We start from the raw sequence: 10,699 nt of genomic DNA, 5'->3' as shown, positions 1-10,699 counted from the left end.
TTCCAACTAGCCCTTGCCAGTCACTAATTTGTTGTTTTTTCCAAAATTTTCTACAGAACTTCCTAAACTATTGGGTGATTAAAATACCATTTTCCTCACTCTAAAATATACTCCAAAACCAACTACACTTGTTTTGTAAAATATCACTCAAAACTGGCTATTTCAGTCTGCCAACTAGGCCTAGTTTGAGGCCATTTACAAAGCAACTCACAATCCCTTGACTTTTGGAACTCCCATGACCCAAAAAAGTCTTAAGACACGACTCAAATGCAAGGATTCTTCTATTTTTTTTGTCTCATGATCAACTTTACAATGGTTTTTACAAAACCCTCCTTTCTAGCCCCTTTACCCTAGGGCTTTCTAGAACTCTTGCTTTGCAACGTCTCTAGAACCCCAAAATGGTTCAAACACCTTCACTTTGGTTATATTAGATGACTTCAAACATAAAATGCAACTCTTGTTTGGAGAAAACACTAAATCCACCTTGGGAGCAATCACATACCCCTTTTTATGCACTCAAATTTTAGGGAAAACTATGCAAATACTTCTTAAATGGTTTCAACACTCAAATTTTCAGATGGAAATGGTTATTATAGACTCAAACCAACAAGAAAAATCCCAAACTTGAGGTTTCTCAACACTCAACAATCAAATTTCAAAACTGTTACCGGCACTTACTACTAGGACAATTTCTAGTTTTAACGGTCAAACTCCCAAACCATACAAAGGACCCCCCACTGTTTTTGCATTTTTAAACACTCTTTTTGGAAACCTACAATAACCTCTCTCACTTTTTGGAGATCACACTCCATTTTCATTTTATGACGCCATCTCAGGTGATGCTGAAACTTGCAATGTCAGCTAGTACAAAGTTGCCAACTGCCAAATCTCTCTCACCTTTCCTTGTGGGATCGAACTGTTTGCTCTGTTAGCTTCGCTTGGTCGGGTAAACCCTATCCCCAACCTTGTCCTATCCCCTTCAGTGCTTGAATGTTCTTAGGCACGCCAATCTAGAATGTCTCCAAGGGTCACTAAATTCCATAGGGCTGCCCTAACTACATTAGGGTCACGACGTGCTCTTGGCCTCTCAAATGATGACCCCCCACCTCTACCCTGGGAGTTTAACATATCAAAATAATTGAGGATCTCCCCAAGGACAAACTCACAATATAATTTCTTCAAAAAATACATGGGGACCTCGTGATTGTTGCAAGGAGGGGCATCAAAAACCATCCACCATCTATCCCAAAAATTATTTCTAATAGCATCATGTATGCACCAATGGGTGGGGAATCATTTAGTACCCTCTCTAACAGTATTTTGCTCACCGGGTTTTCTAAATAATGCACATATACTACCTTTTGGTATTTCCTTTTTTCTAACATCTTCATATGACAATTTATTTGCATAAAATCTTTTTTGTTCATCCCTCTTAGCCTGCCAAATATCTAACTGACCACTAACTGAGGCTATCTAAGTGTTAATGGATTCGAGGGATGATGCCAATTGAGCCCTCATTGGATTGGTTTGTCCGGATTCTTTCAACCGAGCAATGATTCCTTCTAATTCAGTTTTGCCTCTCTCTATTTCATTTCTTATATTTTCTTGTGTGCTTGGTGGAGGTCTTGCAATTGGTTCGGGTTGTGGAATTTGTTCTTCTTCTTGAGGAGGGTTTTGGTTTTGGGGTTCTTGAGGGTTTTGATGTTCTTGTGGATTTTCTGGTTGATTATGAACATTTCCTGATAAAAAATCAATTAAAATTCAAATAAATAAACAAATCTAAAAGAAATTTGTAAAAACCCTACAAAAGAATATAAAAAACTTACAAAACAATATGAAAAATATATCAAACAATGCAAAGTTAGGTTTATATCACTTACGGTGTCGTCGTGGGTGTGCTTGTGGTCTTGGATTTTGTTGACGAGGAGGCATTATGGCAAATGGTGGTGCAAATGTTGAGTCTTCAACTCGCGTACGCGCTGCTCGCTGTAGGAGTAGAAGAAAATGCTAATGAAAATGATGTTCTGCGGGTTTGCAACCCATCATATATACTTTTTATTTTTTTAAAGCGCATACGTGCTTTTAAAAATAGGAAAAAAAATTTCCTTGTCACCTTTTTGGCACCACAACTCGGTGCATATGCCCATGAGAAATAATACAGCTACAAACAATGTAGAAAAAGAAAGAAAACTATAATGCAATGCTAAAAACAAACTTAGGTCCTGAAAATAAGACCTGATGAAGTACCCAATCACAAGCAAATCTCTATGAAATAGAGAAATAGAAAAAACCTTGTGGGAAAAAATCTACTCCAAAAAGAGGTAGCATGAAAAAGAAGGAAGGAAGGACTCATCATTGAGACCCCCCAAGGACAACTTACTTCACCCCAAGCATAAAACATAGCTGAAGGTACCACAGGGATGCAAAAGGTTTAGTGAAGATGTTTGTAACCTGCTTAGCAGTAGGAATGTACTCCAAGCTCAAGGCACCATCCTGAATCAAATGCCTGATGAAGTGCATGTGAAGCTCAATGTGCTTGGTCTACTAATGCTCAAATGGGTTGCAAGAAATGCATATAGCACTCTGATTGTCACATCACAGAAAGGTGGGACTATTAGGAGGAAATCAAAACTTTATCATCAACTCTCGAAGCCACAAAACCTCTTGACTAGCCAATAGAGTTTCCCTGTAATCTTACCTATGTAGATGATAATGTGTGAGCATGCTACTTCTTGCGAGACCATGTGATAGGACTAGAACCAAGACAAAAGACAAAACTAGAAGTAGACTTGTGATCATCAATATCATCAACCCAATCTGAATCTGTGAAACCAACAATGTGAGGATCCCCTGATGTGTAGTGAATGACATAACATGTTGTACCCCTAATGTACCTCAAGATATGTTTAGAAGCTTGCTAATGACTCTCATGTAGATCATGGGAGAATCGAGAGACAAGACCAACTGCATAGAAAATATCAGGACATGTGTTTGTCAGGTACAAAAAACTACCCACAAGCTATCTATATAGAGTGGAATCCACTGTAGGAGCAGAGCAAGTGGTAGATAAATAAAAACCTTACTAAAAAGGTGTGGGAGTAGGCTTACAATCAAGGATGTTGAATCTCTAAAGCATATCAAGAGCATACTTTTGCTGGAGTATGGCTATTCCTTTTGAAGATTGAGCAACCTATAGGCCCAAAAAAATAGTGCTGAAGTCCAAAGTATGTCTTCTCAAACTACTCTCTCAATGCTTGCTAAAAACTTTGTATCATGGAAATTGAGCTACCAATAATGATGAGGTCATCTACATAAAGCACAAGTATCAATAAGTTAACCCCATTGACATTGAATGTAAACTATGGGATCAGAATAACACTGAGTGAACTATGAAGCAAGCAAGAAGGAATCCATCTTCTCATACCAAGCCCTAGGGACATGTTTGAGACCATATAAAGACCTCAAAAACTAACATACTAATGAAGAGTCTTGCACAAAACCATGAGGTTGCTCCATGTAGATCTCCTCATGAAGGTTTCCATGCAAAAAGGCACTCTTCATGGTCCATTTGATAAATTGTCCATCCTTGTGAAGTTCCTAGAGAGAGTACAAGGTGAATATAATTTATCTTGGCAACAGGGGCAAAGTCTTAGAGTAATCAATACCCTCATTCTATGAATAACCCTTTGCAACAAGATGTGCCTTTTAACTATCAATAGAACCATTTGCAGCATACTTGGTACGATACACCCATCGGCATCAAACCAACTTTCTTCCTTTCAAAAGAGGACAAAGATCCCATGTATGGTTCTTCATCAAAGAAGAGTACTCATCCATAGACCTATCCCACTCTAAGTTTCCTATCACCAGTGAAAAACTCTATGGATCATCTAAAATGGCATGACTTAAAAGGCCACTACTTGCAATCTGAGAATGAGCATGATTAGCATCATTAGGATCACCTACCAAAGGTCCAACTACATCAACAGTGTCATGATCCCACTTGGTGGAGGTGGAGAATGGGGATCAATATCAAGATCTTCCTCAGAGGATGCATAATCTAGTGGAGGAGTAGAGGAAGTATTGGGTAGTGAGGAAGAAGCTAGAGATGGAGGATAGCGCTCATCAAACTGAACATCTCACTGAAACAAGACATCTTTGGAATCAGGATCAAACACTAGTAAATTTGGACCCAAGTTTTGACCAAGGTTCATTGCTATTTTTCTCGTCAAAATTTTGACCAAATTGAAAGTTGGTCAAAATTTTGACAAATAAATTGCATGTAGGTCAAAATTTTGATGAATGTATTCATCAAAATTTTGACCAACCTACAATTTGGTCAAAATTTTGATGAGAAAAATAGCAATGAACCTTGGTAAAAAATTGGGTCCAAATGTACTAGTGAAACAACTTGTACGCCTTCACATCCTCATAGTAACCAAAAAAAAGAGTGCTCGACTCTTCTTCTCCATGGCTTCCCATTGAGCATCTAGAATAAATGCCCAAGCCTCACTACCAAAAATGAAAAAAGTATAAACATTGGGCTTGACACGAGTCCAAGTGTCCTCAAGAGTCAAGTGTCACAATGCCTTGTGAGGCATTCGATTTTGAATATAATTAGCATAATTGATAGCTTTAGCCTAGAATGAAGAACTCATATCTCTAGACTGAATCATACAATTGATCATCTCCCGTAATGTCCTGTTCTTTCTCTCTACAACCCCATTTTGCTATGGAATGTGGGGAATTGTGAATTGATGATGTAAACCATGCTCAGTACAAAAATATCTAGAAGACTGATTCACATATTCCTCCCCATTGCCTGTATGTATATGCTTGATAGAAAGACTAGACTGCTTCTCCAAAAATGTCTTAAAGATGTGAAATAAATCAAAGACATCAGGCTTGTACTTCAAAAAGTACACCCATATGCGTCTAGAGAAGTCATCTATGAAGGTGAGCACATATCAAGCATCTGAAAAAGATGGAGTGGGAAATGACATAAGATCACTATGTATCAACTCCAATGGTTCCTTAGTATGTATGGATCTATGTACCAAAAAAGAATCTTTGTGATGTTTTCCAAGGGCACAACCTTGACACACACCATCAGTACAAGAGATCAGAGGTAACCCAGTCACTAGCTCCTATGTACTCATATGCTATAGATATATGTAATTGACATAACCAAAATGCACATGCCAAAGTTTTCTCACTATGTCTACATGAGCAATGAGAGAAACACCTATAGAATTAGAGCTCTCAAAGCCATCAAACTGATATAAGTGAGACTAAAGATCCACACTCCCTATAGCAATAACCAATTTAGGATCATGGAGGTCTTGAATAACCACATCATGTGGTGAGAACTCAAATGTCTTTCCAAAGCTAGAATGACAAATCTGAAAGAGAAATAGGAGTTTTGTAGAAATGGCTAAAACCAAGAGAATATCCTATTGTGAACCACCTTCTAAAGAGATAGTTTCATAACTTGTGACTAAAAATTGTGTAGAATCACCAACTTCAATCTGTGTAGTAACACTCTAAGCAAGTGAGGTAACCAAATCAAGTGAGTGTGTCATATGGTGTGAACCTCCAGAATCAAGAATCCAAGAAGCTGTAGAAGATAATGCTCAAGCAAAAAGATCATGTCCTTTCCCTGAGGGAGGAGGTGGTGGCTTTGGAGAAGAAATAATGTACTACTGCATGGCCTCCTCTAAAGCCTCAAGATGTTTCCAACACCTAGAAACTAGATGTCCTTCCTTGCCACAAAAACTGCAAGGATCACCTGTGTACTTCTTATCTTGGAGGAAGACTCACTAGACTTAGAATAATTACTCTTCTGAGAGGGTTTCTAAGCATCTATTTTAGGAGTAGGCTTGGAGGAACTCTTACTACCTATTGAATCTATCTTGGGCTTTAATTTCTTTTTCTACTTCCCTATAGATGTTTGAGCAACCAATACCTAAGTCTTTGAACTGGTGATAGTATCCAGTTGTGTAAGCTTAGACTACTCTCTAGTCAATCAATCACAAAAGACTTCAAAAGTGGGCATGGTAAATTGAGGACCCAAGGCATCCATAGTGAAATGGAAGGTAGAAGAGAAAACCTCAAAGTTTCCTTGAAGCTTGGAGAGAATAAGGTAGATGCACTCCTTATCTATCTTCTCTTTTCCACATCCCTATAACAAAATCATTTGCTATTTGAACCTCATAAGAAAGTCCTCAATAGAGGGGAAAGCATCAGGTACAAGAGAAGTAAGCTCTAGCTCAATCTGAAGTGCTCTAAACTCATTGATGGTGCCAAATAAGTCTTTAAACTTGTCCCACATTTTTTGAGGAGTAGAACACTCTTCAAGATGAAACTATAAGCTATCTAAAACACTCAAAGAAATCAAACCCATGGCTTCATCCATCTTATTCCTGTACTGCAAGGTTTGGTATTGATTCCTAAAAATTGGTTTCTTTTTATCTAGACAAGACCACAAACCCTTTGAATAGAGAAACTGTTGCATATGGGTTTTCCATGTATGATAGTTGTGTGGGCTTAGAAGTACTAGACAAGAAGGGGTCTCAGTCATTGTTTTAGGAGTTTTTTGAAGTTTTTTGATATGTTAATATAATAAAAAAATGTAATATAAAAACACCCCCCATAACGAAAATAACCAAACCCTAGCTTACAGAGGGAATCGTCAACAAGAAAAGAGAAAAATAGCTTCTGATGTGAATTAAAAATACTTGGTACAAAATACTATTGAAATGAAAAAGAATATAGAAAGTGCTCAAGAATAGCTTTTTGACGCTTTTTTCAGATTAGAAAATAGAGTTATAACAAAAATTTTATGCCCCCTAGAAGATAAAAGTCATCAACAAACTTCAAGCACAAAAATAGGTACCAAACTGGAAAAATTTCTCAAAAAAATATGATCGATCATATCCATCTTGGAACTAGCTTTCCAACACTTCTTTTGGATTGAAAAAAAGACCCTCGTATGCTCAAGATATCACAAAAAAACGAATAGCACCCTCAAAAGCAATACAATTTTTTATTTTTTATTTTCAAATAATAAAATAAACTTTAAAAAAATCACCACCTGGGAGCAGCGGCATAGTGGCATCTGGGTGGGGAAATGCGATGGCACTGCTGGTGGTAGCAAAGTAGTAGTGATGGGCTGACAAAAATTCATAGCGGCTACAATACAGTTGTTTGCACACAGGCAAAATTCATAGCAGTTGGACTAGGAGTTCTTGACGGTGGAAGAGGCCAATGTCGGAGGTTTGCAGCAGTGCTAGAAGGAACTTTTGCAGTGCGAAAGGTACCCTACATCGCTAAAAAATGATTGATGTGTTAGAAAATGGCACTGCGGTGATTTTTAAACTTTAAAAGAAAAATTCAAAAAAAAAGCCTCGTAATGTGTGCAGGAGGCCATATGGCCTTGCTGAGCAATTTTTTTTTGCCTCCCAAATCAATGTTGTCCAAAATTGACAAACTTTATATGAAAATGGGGGTTTTGACACCTTCTGAATCCAACCATGAGGTTTTTTTGGCCTCAAAGTGCCTCAAATTTTAGAGACCCCCCATTTTCACAAGAACTACCCAAAAAACTCCTAATCTATTTTGTCAAACCCTCATTTTCCTTTCTCCAAATACTGAACAAGCTACAACAGATCTGGCTCTCATAACATGAAGGATTTGATCAATACAAATCCACAAAGCCTAAAGAATACCTGCATGTAAAAACTTTTCATAAAGAATAAAAAGACAAGAGGAGGCAAGCGTTTTGCTATGAAAATATGCAAATTGTATTCTTGGAAATGAAAAAGATGCAAGATAATTACAAATGATCTATCCTTATAGAAGGAGATCCAAACTTGAAAAGGGTAACCTAACAGGTAAATGCTATTTAATAATTACTAATTAATTATTAAATGAGAATGCAAAAGGTGCATAAAGTGAAACCTTAAGAAATGAATAAAGTGAATTTAATAAATAAAATGAAATTAACACTTTAATCTAAAAATCTTCATTATGAGGGCCTTGCTCAAATCCCCTATTCTCTACATATTCAAACCTCCTCGACACTTAGGTCTACAAGCTTTCTCCTAGCTAACAAGACTTAATTTCATCTTCTCATATGTTCCTAACCATTGGAAATTCCTTTAAGTTTTTTCAAGGATGTCTCTAAATTGGCTTGATATTTTAAATAAAGACAAAATGTAGATAGGGATTCCCTAGAGAGAGGCAGTATTGAGCTGTAATTACCTAGCATTATTGAGAACCTTACCTTTCTAGTTGGCTAGCTTCCTCTGCATTCTTTCTATTACAGTATTCAAAAGTTGAGGGGTGACTTCGTTGACCATAAGGGAGTGTCTTAGAAAAGTTTTAGTGAGACTTGCAAACTGACAATTCATCTCCCTAGTAAGTGAATGTAATAAATAAAATGAAATTAACACTTTACTCTAACAATCTTCATTATGAGGGCCTTGTTCAAATCCCCTATTCTCTACATATTCAAACATCCTCAACACTTAGGTCTACAAGTTTTCTCCTAGCTAACAAGATTTAATTTCATCTTCTCATATGTTCCTAACCATTGGAATTTCCTTTAAGTTTTTTCAAGGATGTCTCTAAATTGGCTTGATATTTTAAATAAAGACAAAATGTAGATAGGGATTCCCTAGAGAGAGGTAGTATTGAGTTGTAATTACCTAGCATTATTGAGAACCTTACCTTTCTAGCTGGCTATCTTCCTCTGCATTCTTTCTATTACAGTATTCAAAAGTTGAGGGGTGACTTCGTTGACCATAAGGGAGCGTCTTAGAAAAGTTTCAATGAGACTTGCAAATTGACAATTCATCTCCCTAGTAATTATTTTTTGTATAGTCAAGTTGGTGTTAAAGAAGTAGAGATTAATTTTCTAATATTTAATGTGCTATCTTGAGACATGAGCATACCTATTCAAAACTTTCTTGAAGGCCTTAAGCTTCATAAATGGAGGATAAACCATATAGAAAGGTTTCATCCACAAATTATTGTAGAACCTAATGTAGGAGATTCATGGTTAGTTTACCCCCACAATCTCTCTTTAGGCCACCATATAAAAAAACATTTCTTCCCATAATTTTAGAAATCATAATGAAAGGTAATGCAACAGAGGGTCTCCATGATAGAGCCCCCTCCTAGCCCATAATAAATCCATTAGGGAGCCATTGGTCAAGACCAATAATTGGATAGTATTAATCAATTCCCTTATTAATAAGATGAACTTCTCCCCAAAATCAAAATTCCTCAAGATTTTAAACAAAAAAATTCTCCTCACCTTTTCATAGACCTTTGAAATATCTAGTTTCATTGCCATACCTGGGTTCCCACTCCTTTCCATGGAATTTAAAACCTCATGAGAGGTTATCACCACATCTAGAATTTGACACATAGGGACAAAACCATTCTAAGTGGGGCTAATAAACTTGTTAAGAATATGCTTCATGCAATTCACCATAATCTTGGATAGAATCTTATACATGGTATTACACTATCTTATAGGTCTAAACTCTTCTAGGCGAGTAGGATCAACAACCTTTGACACCAAAAAAATGAAGGTCTAGTTCAACTTTTTAAGGATTCTACTCATTCTACTAAAGTCCCTAGCCACATTTATAAGGTCATATTTAATGATCTCTTAGAACTCCTAAGAGAAGGTTGGATGGAACCCATCTAGCCTAAGGGCCTTGAAAGATCCTAGATAGAAAAAAATACCTCTCTAACCTCTTCTTTAGTCACTTTTCTTATTAAATCTTGATTTGTCCTCTCATCAACCAACAAGTTTATGAAACCCAATAAGTTTTTCTCCATCATTGGGCTTGTAGTTGGGGAGGACTATAATTTTTTTGGAAGTATTTGGTGGTCCATCTCCCATTCTCTTCCTCATATGTCAGCTCAATATTATTATTATTATCAATGAGCTTCCTAATGGTATTTCTTACCTTGTGTTTTAAGGTTGATATATGAAAGAAATTTGTATTCCTATTTCTTTTATTAAGCCACTAAATACTATATCTCTATTTCCAGAACACTTCTTCTCTTTTGACCAAGTGTTTGCATTTCCTCCTCCAACTCTACTCCTCCTCATACATTGTAAAAGAAAGGTCTCCCTTTTCCATCCTCTCCTGAAAAATATCCAATTTTCCTTCTATTTCCTTCTTTTGTTTGAATATGTCTCCAAATGAGGATCTTTTCCAAGCCATAGCCTCTCATGTGATATTTTCAAGCTTCTTAGCTATGTGAAACATACTTGTACCTTGCACTCTTATATTCCACCACCTTTCAATACAGTCTCTAAATTAAGGATGAGAATGCCACATTATCTCATAACTAAATGGTTTTATTTTTCTAGGATGTTTTCTCAACAAGTTAAATAGGAGCATTGAGTGATTTGAGACAATGCCAGAGAACTAGTGAAGAGAGGTGTAAAGAAGAATGTCCTAGTTAGCCAAAAGGAGGACTCTATCAAGCCTAAATTGGATGAGATTTTTTCCTAGCCTACTATTAGACTAGGTGAATTTACCTCCTTGTAGCTCCATATCAATAAGATCATTCCTTTTGAGGAAGCCATTGAGATCATACATGCTTTTTGATACATCCTCAAGACTGCCAAAAGTTTCTAAGGGGTATAGAGGGGTATTAAAATCTCCTACAAATA

The sequence above is a fragment of the Cupressus sempervirens genome, chromosome 11, assembly GCF_028749045.1.
Source record: "Cupressus sempervirens isolate cs-2001-9-10 chromosome 11, ASM2874904v1, whole genome shotgun sequence".
Lineage (NCBI taxonomy): Eukaryota > Viridiplantae > Streptophyta > Pinopsida > Cupressales > Cupressaceae > Cupressus > Cupressus sempervirens.
Note: the sequence above shows the minus strand (reverse complement) of the source record.